Here is a 13,071-nt window from a genome sequence, read left to right as displayed (position 1 = left end):
GGGCTCCCTCAGTCTCGAGGGACAAAACCCAACTAAACCAGTTTAAGCAGAAGAATTTATTAGGTCACATAAAAAAAAATTCCAAGGATGACTTGCTTCAGGCACAGCTGGATCCAGGTGCTCTAGTGAGCTCACGATTCCCGTCTCTCTAGAGGACTGAATAAATCAGTGTCCGCGGAGCGCCCAGCAGAGCGGCCCCCAACACCCTAACACCCCTGGCTTGTCACTCCAGCTGCCATCCCCAGGGCTGGGCCTCCATCCACCACCCTCCTGGCCCAGTGCCTGGAGTCAGTGCCCCTTTCCCGTGTGCCTGGAGGAGTCCCAGGGCTGTCGCGGGCACAGGCTGGACGTGTGGCCCCCTCTGAAGCAGGCCCTATGGCCGTGGCCATCTCCACAAGAGCCCTGAGGCCAGGCCAGCTTCCCCCCCGCGTGGCCTGGAGCACCCAGGAGGGCAGGAGCCCGGAGCGGGCCTGGCCAGGTTCAGCCGCCCCAGAGGGGTGTCCAGGGGCCTCTCCCACGGCCTCTCCTGGGAGCCTCTCGGCTGGCCACGTCCCCTGCCCGGCAGCCTGAGGGACATTCCCCCCATCATTATGGCCACAGCCCAGGGGGCCTCTGGGGCCGCCCAGACGTGGGTACAAGACTCTTCCCGGCTGCCCACCTGTGGGGTGGCCCCAGCTCTCGCCCGCGGTATCGCAAGTGTTTTGGGGGCTCCGCATCTGGTGTTTAGTGGTGCCTGGCCTGGTCACCCCGAAGGTGACCATGAGCAGTGGGCGTGGCCTCCCTTAGATGGCAGAGGGGGCGGGGCCTGGAGACACCCGCCAGGGGGAGGCAGAGCCGCAGGTAACCCAGGCAATGGCCGCCCGCCGCCCACACGGCAGGTGGCAGGTGGGGGCCGTCCTGCGGGGTGGCCCCTTGACCTGCCGGGTTTCCGGGTCCATGACGTGGAGACAAAGCAACGGAGACCCCGTGTTTACAGACCCATGAGAGACGCCGTGTGCTGGGCCATGGGCACTGCTGGGGACCCTCCAGGGCTGCGGCAGCACAGATGGTCACTGTGAGTGGCTGAGAGTCAAGGAGGAAGCAGAGAGGCACGGGGACAGGGTTGGTGATGGGGACCTCTGGCTGTGGTCCCGGGCTGAGGCCGGCTCAGGAGGTCTGGGAGCAGGAGCACTTCCCAGGCAGGCAGGATGCAAGTGCAAAGGGCCTGGGGCAGGAACAGGTGAGGCAAGACAAGTCCCACCTACCCCTGCTGCTGTTGGGAAACCGAGGCACAGAGAGAAGAGGGACAGACGACGGCCGGCAGCCAGGGGCCAGGTGTGTGTGTGGGGGACGCAGGGCCAGACCCCAGGCTCCCGTCCCTCCTCCAGCCAGAGTCCGAGGGCAGCCTCCCCTTCCTGGGCCGGCCCAGCTGCTGCGGGCAGGCGGGCACTGCTGTCCCCTGGTCAATCCCAGACCAGGGCTTCACCGTCACCTCATCACGCCCTCGGGTCCCCCTTCTGGGTTGGGAAACGGCGTGGCTGCGCCTGAGGGCCGGGGCCTCGACAGGGCCTGGCCTGGGCTCCGGGTCCCCTCCTGAGCAGGGCAGCATGAGGTCTGAGGGGCCAGCTGCCTGGCTCGAGGCCCGGGCTCCAAAAGGGGCTGTGCTGGCCCAAGGCTGGCCCTGGAGGCAGGTCCTCCTCCCGCGGGCAGAGAGTGGGCGGCTGTGGGCAGAGGGGGCTCCCCACACGGCCCCTTCCACAGCGGCATCGGGGGAGGACGGTCCCCAGGAGCCCCCGGAGCCGGGTGTGGCCTGCATGGTGGGCAGGCCCCGGGGACTTGAAGACAAGGCAGCCCTTCCCCTGGGAGCCGAGAGCAGCTGGCCCCTCTTGTGCCTGAAGTATCATAATGAAGTGCTGATGTCCACCGGAGGCCGCTGCCACCAAGCTGTCCCCAGGTCCTTCCGATCTCTGACACTGAGCTGGCCCCAGGTCCTTCCCATTCCTGCCCCTGGGGGCGCCGCTGCTCTGCCCGCTGCCGCAGGACTGGAACCCGGCTCTTCAGGCAGGCACACACCCTGCCAGGACACGGGTCTCTGGCTTTGTCCCCTCTGACCTCTGCTAGGAGACCCTGCCTGCCCCGCGCCACCTCCCCCACTCACGCTCCCAGGACCACGGCGGTGACTCCTCCTGGCTCCCCACTCCTGCCCTCTCCCCAGTGTCCCTCCTCCGCCCAGGGGCAGGTGACGCCCTCCCCTGGGGAAAAGTCCCCAAAGGCTCCCCCTATCTTGGGTGTCCCTCTGGTCCTAGCACAGTCTCCAAGGCCGCGGTCATCCCCACACCTCAGCTGGCGCCCTGTGTGGCTCCAGAGCCCACTCGGCCTGCTTCCACCCCAGGACCTTTGTGCCTGCTGCGCCACCAGGTTACGTGGCCTCTTCATTCTCCTTCTTTCTCCTCCCAGTCCTGGGGGTGACCCCAGGGATGGTCACCACGGAGCTGCACCCAGCACTTTTTCATTTTTATTTTTTATTTTGAGATGGGGTCTCACTAAGTTGCTGAGGCTGGCCTCAAACTTGCAATCCTCCTGCCACAGACTCCTGAGGGACTGGATGACAGGCTCTGCCACGGGCCTGGCTCCCTCACTTTAAAATGCTCCGTCTCCTGTCACGAGAACCCCACCTTGACTTTAAATGAAGAAGAGAGAGGAAATATGTGCGCAGGCTCTGGGTCGAGCCTGGAGAGAGGACGGGAGGCTGGACAGAAACTGCAGGTCAGCAGGGTCAGGTGCTGGATGGTGGGCAATGAGCTGGCGGGGCCTCGTGCCCGGTGGGGGAGTTCGCATGTTTCCCTGAGGGAGTTGGGAGCCATGGAAGGTGGTAGGCAGGGGGGACACCACCTTGTGCTCCGGGATCCCTCGGCGCCTGGGCAGAGACTCAGGTGAGGCTGGAAGTGGGAAGGTCGGAGGCCCTGTCCAGGCAGGAGAGCGTGGGGCCTGGCCCTGGAGGTGGCCACACAGGACCCTGGGGGAGGCCCGGAGGCGAGGACACCTGGCTGCATGTGAGAGGTCATTGAGGCCCAAAGCTGGTGGTTGTGGCCAGGAGGTGGGGTTGAGAGGAACACGGAGGCCACTCCTTCCAGCCCGGGAAGCCACCAGGACCTGTCTCACACCCTACCCAGCTCCCTCGGTGTGGCCTGACTGACCCCAACACCCTGGGTGGCCTCCGGCCAACCCCTGGGCCTCTCTGTGCTCGGGAGCTTCCGTGCACCTGACCTTCAGGGGGAGTGAGAGGCTGGAGCCACCAGCCCAGGGAGACGGCCTTGAAGAGCCCTCCTGCCGGCCCCTCGCCCCCACCCCCCGGCTCACAGCAGGCCAAGGGGACACCTGGGCAAGGCCTGGGCAAAGGGCAGCCCAGCCCCCAGCCTGCCCCGTCGCCAGCCTCTGCCCACCCAGGGACCCATGGCGCCCAAACCTCCAGCTTCGGTTCTGAGCCCCGCACCAGGCGAGGCTGCCCAGGCCCTGGGGACGAACCTTCCCTCAGCGTCCCCGGAGCAGCCTGGGGACCCGCAGTCCAGGCCTGGAGCCAGGGCCTGGGCGGAAGTCCCAGCTCTGCCCTTCTGAGCTGTGCAGCGTTGGGCAAGTGACCCAACCTCTCTGATGTTCACAGAAAGAGGCCTGCACCCTGCACCTGTGGTAGGTGAGTCCCGTCCACCAACTGCAGCTGAGGAGTTTGTTGTGTTTATTATTTATTTATTTATTTATTTTTGTTTCATTTTGTTTACAAATTGCACTTAGCCTCCCCTTGGGGCCTCCTGCCAGGCTGGGGGAGGCTTTGTGGGATGGCGCACCCCACCCCACCCTGCCCTATGGCTCCTGGGAAGGCCCGGGCTCCCTGGCTTTTCGTGGGAACAGGGATGAGGACAGGGGACAACGGGCCTGGGGGTCATCTGCCCACCCGCAAAGCCTCAGGTGGGCTGGCTTCCACCTGAGGCCCCGCCTGGGACTGTGCTGACCCCACAGTCACCTGGGGGGACATGCCTGGGGCTGGCGGGGCTGCAGGAAGGAACCCCCGGGAGCGGCTCCTCAAGCTCTGGCCTCCAGCACCCTGGACCCTGCCTCCGGTTCTGGGTCGGGAGCTCCACCCTCTGAAGGATGCGAGCTCTGCTTGCCCCAGAACCCTCCCCCATGAGGAGGTGTATTAAGTATGTATTTTTATTTGTTTCTGGTGCCAGGGATTGAGCTCAGGGGCACTCGACCACTGAGCCACACCCCAGCCCTATTTTGCATTTTATTTAGAGACAGGGTCTCACTGAGTTGCTCAGCGCCTCCCAGAGGCTGAGGCTGGGGCTGGCTTTGAACTATCGATCCTCCTGCCTCAGCCTCCCGAGCTGCTGGGATTCCAGGCTGCCCCACTGTGCGGGGCTTACTGAATCATAAATCCCGAGCAGACTGGGCACTCCTGGTTAGCACCACCGACGTCGCGGAGTCATGTTCATGGATCAGTAACTTTGTTTCAAAACAAAAAACAGGCTAACGATGGCCAAGCCCCTCACGCAGAGAACTGTGAGGACCGCCCCCATGTCGCCGCCCTGACCAGGCGGCATGAGGGCCCCTGCAGCCTCCTCCTTGGGGCACGGCCTTGCACATGCACAAGACCCAACACACACAGAAGAGTCGTCTTATAGGAGGTCCCCGCGCGCTCTGTAGTGCCATTTTTAATTATTACTTTCAATGTGGTTAATGCAATTTTAATCAGTACGATTTAACAGGGATTCCGCCACCTGGGCACCCGGGGAGCTGGCCCAACCCTCTGTAGCGGGCATTTCTCATCCCCCGCCCCAGTCTTTAACTTTTATAAATGACGCTGCCGTGGACGCCTGTCTTGGAGAACACCTGCTATCTGTTGGGATAAGTGCCCAGAGGTCCATTTCTAGGTTGCTTTAACACTTCTGGCCACTGAGCACCATGCTGGACCCTGCTGCTCTGCCCCAGGCCCTTGGGTGGCCCCTTCAGCACACAATGAGAAGGTCCATTCCCCACGCCCACTTTTTTTTTTTTTGGTCTTTGCCAATCTGATAGGTAGGAATGATAAGTCACTGCAGCTCTGATGGCATTTCCTTGATTCCTGGCAGAGCAGAGCTTGTCTTCACATTTGCATTCGCCTCGGTAAATAGTTGATTTTATAATAAGGGGTTTGCCATTTCCTATTGTTTCCCAAAAACTCTTTGTATATGAAGGATATTAACCCTTTCTAAGGATCCCACAAGGGACAAGGATGGAAGCTTCTCTCCTTTCCCTCCTCCCCTCCTCCCTTCCTTGGGTTCCCTTGTGCTTTCGAAGGATGTACCTAATGTTCTGGCCAGCAGCTCATGAATTACACTAGGAAGTCACTTTAAGGACAAACCCACTTAACCACGGCCTTCGTTCCCGCCTCCTGGTAAGCTCTGGGCCAGCTCCGTCATTACCCCTATCCTTCCTCACTGAGGGGCGGGTTGCAGGCTGGGAACGAGGTTTCATTTTCACTGTGACTGGCTGACGCGGTGCCAGACAGCTGTTTACACAGGAAATGACTTGATGACACTGTGCAGCAAAGGAAGCCTCAGAACGCGGGACCCCAAACAGAGGTCAAGGCCGGTCACCTTGCAGAGCAACGCAGCCCCCACAGCTCCCACCAAACGTAACAACAGGGAAAACTAAGAACAGGGTCATGGTTTCCTACTAAAAACGTGTGACGGGAAAGACTGCCGAGAGGGGAGGGAGGCTTCTAAGAGCCCAGCTGCCCTCTCAAATTAGACCAGCGGGCAACGGCCTGTCTTTGTGACCTTGGGAAAATCATTTAACTGCCCTGGTTCTCCATTTCTTCACTCGTAAAATCAGCCTCAAAGGGAACCACTGAAAGGGTTAAATGAGATAATGCATAGGAAGCCCTTTTTAGTTAGAATGTCTTCAGCCCAATAAAAACAACTCTTGACTAAAGGTAAAAAAGAGAGAGAGAGAGAGAGAGAGAGAGAGAGAGAGAGAGAGGATTTATGATTTCAGCTAACAGGGCTGCTCAGTTTGGAAGCCTGAAGCCATAACCAAGGACTCACACCCTTCCATTTTCCTGGCCTGTCATTCTTGGGGAATTAATTATAGATGCCTCTCCTCAAGGTTTCCATGTGGCTGCTGCAGCTCCAGGCATCACACGCAGACATGATAATATCAAGCAAAGAAGAGGAGGGATATTTCCTTCCATGCATCTCCTTTTATGAGAGATCCCCCTAGGGACTTCCCAATGGGTCAGATCGATCACATGTGGCGTTACAAATCAATCACTGATGGTGGGGAAAAAATCACAACAATTGGCCTAGACCACAACACTCCCTTTGAGGCTGGGAAGGGGAATGTTCCCGTTCCCTGATCACCTGGGTAGGTGCACACCTGGCAAACCAAATCCACGGGAAGAAGGCTTGTGGGAGGGGGTAACCACCGGGACCACAGCACAGGTCCCGGCATATACTAGATGCCGGAGGCCGGCATTCTGCAAGCTCCAGCGGGGGTCTGGGCAGCCCTCCACACGGGAAGGCCACGACTAATTGTCCAGGGAGTCCCTGGGAGCTGTACCCTTGTCCAAGTCCCTGCTCCTCATCTCCACGTGGCAGGCCTAAGGACATGCAGGCCAAGGCGCCATGTTTGAATTCAGCGTCTTCTCCTTCTCGGCCTCCCCAGTCCCCCTCTCTGCCCTCCTCCTCCCCAGTCCCCCTCTCTGCCCTCCTCCTCCCCAGTCCCCCTCTCTGCCCTCCTCCTCCCCAGTCCCCCTCTCTGCCCACCTGCTGGCCCTCCAGACGACCCCTCCCTCCCCCGCCCTGCCCTTCTCCTCCTTCCCTGGCGACCTCCACCGGCCCCTCCTGCCTCCCCCTGCTGCCCAGGCCTGCCCCTGGCTGGGGAAGCTCTTAGGCCCGGCTCCATCAAGCCCTCGCTGGCCCCGCCCTGTGGGAATCAGGGTCAGCGCCTGGCACTCAGCAGGACTCCCTTTTTTCCTGCAGAAATGAGCGAACTGTTCCCTGCAGCTAAAGCCAGAAGCAACCTAATCACCCTGTCCTGCTGGAGCGCCCAGGGCTCCTCTTTACCCTCACGGCACAGTCCAAAGGCCTGCCTGGCTTTCCCAGGCCATGGTCACCTGCCCCTGCTCCCTCCACTCAGGCCACCCTGGGCCTCAGACCTCACCTGGTGCCGCGCCCCGCCCACCGCACTCCTGCCCCGCCCACCCTGCCCCGCCCACCGCACCTGCCCCGCCCACCGCACCTGCCCCGACCCCACGCCCCACCCACTTCCCTGCCCCGCCCACCTCTCCTGCCCCGCCCACTGCGCTCCTGCCCCGCCCGCTGCTCTCCTGCCCCGCCCACCGCACCTGCCCCGCCCACCGCACCTGCCCCGCCCACCGCACCTGCCCCGCCCACCGCACCTGCCCCGCCCCCACACCCCACCCACTTCTCTGCCCCGCCCACCGCACTCCTGCCCCACCCACTTCCCTGCCCCCCGCCCACCTCTCCTGCCCCGCCCACTGCGCTCCTGCCCCGCCCGCTGCTCTCCTGCCCCGCCCACCACACCTGCCTCCCGCTCCCCAGAGATCCCAGGCCAGCGCTGGCCCTGCCCTCAGGCGACCTCTGCGCTCCCTGTGCTCTCGGCTCACTGGTCCCTTGGGCTCACGGGTCCCCTCCTCTCTGTCTCTAAAGCCCATCCCCCACCCAGGCGTATGTCGGGGCACAGGACCCGGTTGGACACGAGGGTCACGAGGGCCACCCTTCTGTCTGCTCCGGCTCCTCCGCGGCTCAGGGGACCTTGTCTGTCTCACTCTCACTCATGCAGCGCCCAGCGCCCTGCACACAGTAGGCCTCGCTGGAGGCCAGGTGGCTCCCAGTGACGTCATCGGGGCGAGGGGCGGGGCGGCGTGGGGGGCCGCGAGCTGCCGCCTCCTCCATCACCTCTGGGTGCTCATCCCCATTTCACAGCTGGGGAGACTGAGGCTCAGTGGTGACGCTCCCCCACATCCCCCCAGTAGGAGAGGGAGGGTCTCCGATTGGAAGCCAAGGGGGTGGTGCACATCTGCAGCTAGAGACGAGGTGCTGAGGCTGGCCCAGGTGGCCGCGCTGACACGGTAAGTCAGGGCTCTTCAACCAGGCGGGCTGGCCTCCCAGGAGACAGGGGCAGTGGCCAGGGGCATCTGCAGGGGTCACAACTGGGGAAGGGGTGCTGCAGTACCTGGGTGCACTGGACACCTCACAACACACAGGACGGTTCCTTGCAGTGGGGAAGAGCTAACCCGAAACGCAGCCAGCACCAAGGTGAGGGACCGCCAGGAGGGCCAGCGGGTTGTACGCACACTGTGACCCTTACCGTCACCCGCATTGTGATTCACACCTCACAGAGAAAGGCTGAAACCATGAAAGGAATAAAGAAAATCGGTAGAAAACAGTGACCAGAGAAGCACGTAGCAGCTCAGAAAGCACACAGCCAAGGCCGGCCGTCGGGGTCCACACCAAGGAGGGAAGTGGGACAGTAACAAAGCAATGGCTTTCTGTCACCAGGGAAGGTGGCTGGCAGTAGGGAGCAGGACCCTGGCTGGGGATGCATCTGGCAAAGCCCTGGGGGGACCGGGGGCATCTCCCAGCTCTTGCAATGGACACCCCTGCCTGCCCCCCCGGGTCCAGTGTTGTAGAAATGCCCAGGCTACATGAGCGGGTATGGTGGCCACCCCTATCATCCCAGCAACTTGGGAGGCTGACGTAGGAGGATTGCAAGTTGGAGGCCAGGCTCAGCTACTTATCGAAGCCCTAAGCAACTCAGCGAGACCCTGTCTCTAAATAAAATATAAAAAGGGCTCGGGGTGTGGCTTGGTGGTCAAGTGCCCCTGGGTGCAGTCCCCAGAACCAGAGCAAACATACCAACCCCGAGAGCACTGCAGGAGAGCTGCCCGCGAGGTCATTCATAATGGTGAACATTTGGCAGGAAAAACAGAACATCTGTGAAGACAGGGTTGGCACATAGGCCACGGTCCCTCCACCCCTGGAAACCTGCAGCGGATCTCAGGGACAAGGCACACCTCTCAGCACGTGGGACCAGTGGGACTGCTAAGCAAGCCGCGGAGGCACCGAGGTCTGTTATCCAGATGGCAAAACAAGCCGGGTAGATGCCACCAGGGCTCGGGTCTCTTCTGCTCCCTCCTCCTCACTGACTGGACCCTGATTTTGAGTGGGTGCAACGTGCCAGGCAACCCCACTCCTCCCAGCCTCCCGTGCAGCCAGGTGGCCTGGGCCTGTGAGAGAAGTCTCCTGGGTGGGGCTCCGAGGAGGTCACCAAGCCCCTGAGCTGGCCCCTCCTGGCCCTTCCCTGCCCTCCTGCCCTGGCTGAGCACAGGTGCCAGGCAGCCAAGAGCACTTTGAAAGTCACATCCCAGAGAGGGAGACCGGTCGGGAAACTGGCCCTTGGGGACATCTCGGAGCAAATCGGTGGCTGGGGCCTGCTCAGCCCGCGTCTCTGGCACCAGGTGACAGTGACCTGCACTCGGCCGCTGGGACCTGTTATGCTTTCCTTGCGGCCAAAAGCCCTCCCGAGACAGGAGATGCAGGGACTCCCCGGGACTCAGCGCCGTCTCTAGCTACGTGACCAGTGTCCCTCCTGCAGCTCAGCCTTCCTCTGGGAAAACCAAACTATAGCTGGAGCCTGGCCCGGCCTCTCCTGGCCGAATCAGCGTCTGCCGCCCTCCTCTGGGCCACGCGGGGGCAGGTGGAGGGACCCTTGAAGGGAGTCGGCTTTTCAGGGAAGGCTCCGTTTTCCAGATGCCAGGACTCTCGCCCAGTCTGACCCGCGGGAGACACAGTGGACCAGCCAGACTGACTGCCCGCTCACCACCCTCAGCCCAGACCTGCAGACCCCCGACAGTGGCCAGGCGGCCTCGCCCACCTGTTTGTCCTCCTCTTCCCAGAAGCAGGAGGCCAGCTCCCTTTATCTCAGGCCAAAGTCCCCCTGGGCACAAGGAGGAATGTCACCTGTCATCACGGGAAGGATGAGTCACCTCCTGGTGGCTGGAGGCCACAGCCCGCCTGACCTCTCTCTCCTGGCCAATGGCTCTCCTGGGGTGGGGGGATGGGATTGTTGCCCTAAGACTGTGACACAGCCATGGTCCCTGGGGTGCTGACCTGAGCCGGCCCCAGCAGGCTAAGGGCACAGCCTGGGTTCAGAGCCCCCCCCGCCCCGCTGTGCCCTAGCCTGGTGACCTGGGCGGCCCCTTGCTAGACCTGTCACCAGTCTTGATTGGACAGACGTCAATTAGGCCAGCACTCGGGAGCAGGCAGGGTGCGGAAGGCACTCGGGCACCCGGGCCAGCCGAGCCGCGGAGCACAGGGCAGAGACGCTCAGAACTGTCTCGATGATGATATGAATAAGTGCAAACTGCTGTGTGTTGACTGAGGTTGGGCGACTTGGAGAGAAGGAAGACGAGGACAAGGAGCACTGATGAAGGGCCTGCTGACTTCAAGGGTGGCCCAGGAGGCCCCCGGACACGTTCACAGTTGGGAAAGGCCTGAGGAGCTGGGGCAGGGGGCTCACTGGCTCCCTCTGGGAAGGGAGGGAGGGAGAGAGCAGGCCCTGAGGCCCCGAGGCTGCGGAGTGCCCAGTGTGTTCTGGGAGCAGGAGGCTAGCGTGCCTGAAGGGAGCCAGCACACAGGCAGGGCATGTGGGAACAGCAGCCACCCAGACCTGGGGACAACCAGGGCCTTGTCTTTCTGGGCCACCTGGGAGCCTCAGGAAGATGCTGAGCAGAGGAGGGGTGGGACCTGACTCCTTCAGGTAGTGGGACGGTGGCTAGCGGAGCGGAGGCAGCATGGGGCGAGCTGTGGGTCGAGCACTGGCGGGGTGTGGCTGTGTGGTCCTGGAAGGGGCCCGGGGTCTAGGCAGACGTGCAGTAGGACGGAGTGTCTGGACGTTCTTGGTGGACACGGTATTCAGAGCCTCTTTGTGTAAAAGGGGCTCTCGTGGCCTCTGTCTGCAAGGTGCTATGAAGTTGGATTAAGCATGAGAGGCCCCAGGCAGGGCCCATAGCAGGTAAAGGTCACCTCCAGTCCTCCCTGCCAAGTCCTCTGTTCCCCATCAGGTCATCCTTGTCATTGTCTCTGGTCTTACAGGTGAGGAAGGGGACATTCAGAGTGGTTAAGTAACTGATCCAAAGTCACACAGCTTGGACGCATCCTGGCTAGGATTCATGAGCTGAATCTGGACTCCTGCTCTTGGCCTTCTACCCTGCTGCCTGCTCCCAGCACCTGGCCCTGCAGTCCTGAACTGACCAGGCCAGCCGGCAGGTGGGGAGGAGACCATGAAACGGAAACCGCTCCAGGCCCGACCAGACCTGCCCCACTGGGGCCCAAACCAGGCTCGGCCTGTGGTTGGGGAACATGACGATGGTGGATACCCGAGTCACACCAGGTCTCCCCTCCACCAGCCACGTGACCTGGAGGGGTGACGCATACCCGTGCCTCGGATTCCCCACTTGTGAGGGGAGATGCTGGGGTTTCGGGAGGACTGATGGCGTGGTCCAGGCAGAGTGCCTACAACCAGGCCAGGAACTCAGTAGGTGTCTAATAAATGCAGGCTGCTGCTGCTGCTGTCGCTCTGGCCAGCTTTCCACTGTCACACGTGCCCAGGGCCAGGGGCTGCCCCTGTGCCTCGGGGTCCTCATCTCCCCCCATGGCGGCTGCCAGGGCCTCTGTGGTCTCCTTCCTGCCCACTTCCCTGGGCCTGCGTCCCTGCAGCCCCAGCGGGCAGCTTTGACCCACGTTCCCAGCAGCCAGAAGCCCAGAGGGCCACTCAGGGGCTGATGGCCCCCACGGGCTGTTCTCACGGTGACCCCACTGGGCAGCAGCAAGGAGCACCTGATGGCCTCTGCACAAGCAGCGGGACCGGCGGGTGTTGTGCTGAGACGCGGGAGCTGGCCGCGGGGAGGAACGTGACCGGCGGCCGCGATGGCCACCTGGCCGGGTGGGGGCTGGTTGCTGGGGCCTCGGGGCCTCGGGCTCCGCGTGCTCTCGTCCTGTTCTGTGATCCTGGGCATCTGTCGAAGCTCATCAGACGGAATCCGCACCTCGGTGGCTTTCTGTCACTTATTATGAAAAGGAAGAAGGGCTCGTTGCTCTTGTCAACCCGGGTTCTGTGCCACCAAGAGCCCCACGCAGCCCCGCTGGGGACCCAGAGCCAACCCAAGGCCCTTCCCCCTGGGGTCCCACCCAAGGCCCCGGCACATGAAGGAGGACACTGGCAGCTGCAGAAACGCCCTGCGCCCGGTGAAGCCGGCGCTGCCCTCCCTGCCCGGCCCTGGTGGCGGTGGCCCGGGTGGTGGTTTCCTGGGCTGTCGCAGGGGCTCCTGAAGCTCTGCCAGCACCGGCCCTAGATGACAGCAGCGGAGGCTGGGTGGGGAGGCTCACAGAACAGGACGAACCAGCACCCGAGCAGCAGGGGCGGGGGCGGGGCCAGCCTTCCTGGGGGACCTCCCTGCACCCGCGTCTTCCCCTGCCAGAGGGGAGGGCCGTGAGCAGGCCACCCGGGGCTGCTCTGGGGACCCAGGGGCAGGGCCAACCTGGGGCTGTGCTCCACGGACATGGGCGTGGGCCTTGCTATCTTCAGGGATGGAAGGGGACGCTCTGGCCCTCCTCTGGAGAGCCCAGTCCCTCTTGAGTGGCAGGCCGCGGTGGCCTGTGAGGGAAGGGCAGGCAGATGTGGCCGCAGGGACCTGGGGAGCGCAGCCACAGGTCGGCCGATGGCTTCCTTCCTCTCCACTGGGTGCCAGGCAGGCCCAGAAACGCCTGATGTCAGCAGGCCACCCGCCCACGGAGGGGAGGAAGTGGGCGGGTGCCCGGACAGACGAGCCCGCAGACGTGCCCCGAGGCGGCACAGTCAGGACTGACGTGGGCATCACGCAGCCGCTGCCGGGCGCTGGCTGGTGCGGTTGGCCCACGCGGGGCTCTTGAAGCGGAGAGGTCAGGGGTGCGGCGGGGTCAGGCCGGGCACCGTGACCTGCCTGCGGGTGGCGGTGCTTCTGAGTGACCGGCCGAGTGCGGCGTGGAGAGG

General features: G+C 62.9%; 1 long non-coding RNA gene across 12 annotated transcripts in view; it reads left to right on the top strand.

Annotated features, from left to right (window-relative positions):
- Window positions 1-11,616, top strand: part of LOC143395860 (uncharacterized) — a 35,447-nt gene extending 23,831 nt beyond the window's left edge. For 7 of the 12 annotated variants that reach the window (XR_013090835.2, XR_013090826.2, XR_013090825.2 and 4 more), the window contains 5 exons: window positions 2,569-3,670; window positions 5,053-5,139; window positions 5,314-5,410; window positions 8,962-9,108; window positions 9,792-11,616. This is a non-coding gene — a long non-coding RNA (uncharacterized LOC143395860). The remainder of the gene's footprint in view (window positions 1-2,568; window positions 3,671-5,052; window positions 5,140-5,313; window positions 5,411-8,961; window positions 9,109-9,791) is intronic. The other 5 variants (XR_013090831.2, XR_013090827.2, XR_013090834.2 and 2 more) reach the window with 5 other exon arrangements.
- The last annotated feature ends 1,455 nt before the right edge of the window (window positions 11,617-13,071 follow it).

Source organism: Callospermophilus lateralis, chromosome 3, assembly GCF_048772815.1.
Source record: "Callospermophilus lateralis isolate mCalLat2 chromosome 3, mCalLat2.hap1, whole genome shotgun sequence".
NCBI classification, from domain to species: domain Eukaryota; kingdom Metazoa; phylum Chordata; class Mammalia; order Rodentia; family Sciuridae; genus Callospermophilus; species Callospermophilus lateralis.
This window is presented reverse-complemented; position numbering and strand designations above follow the sequence as displayed.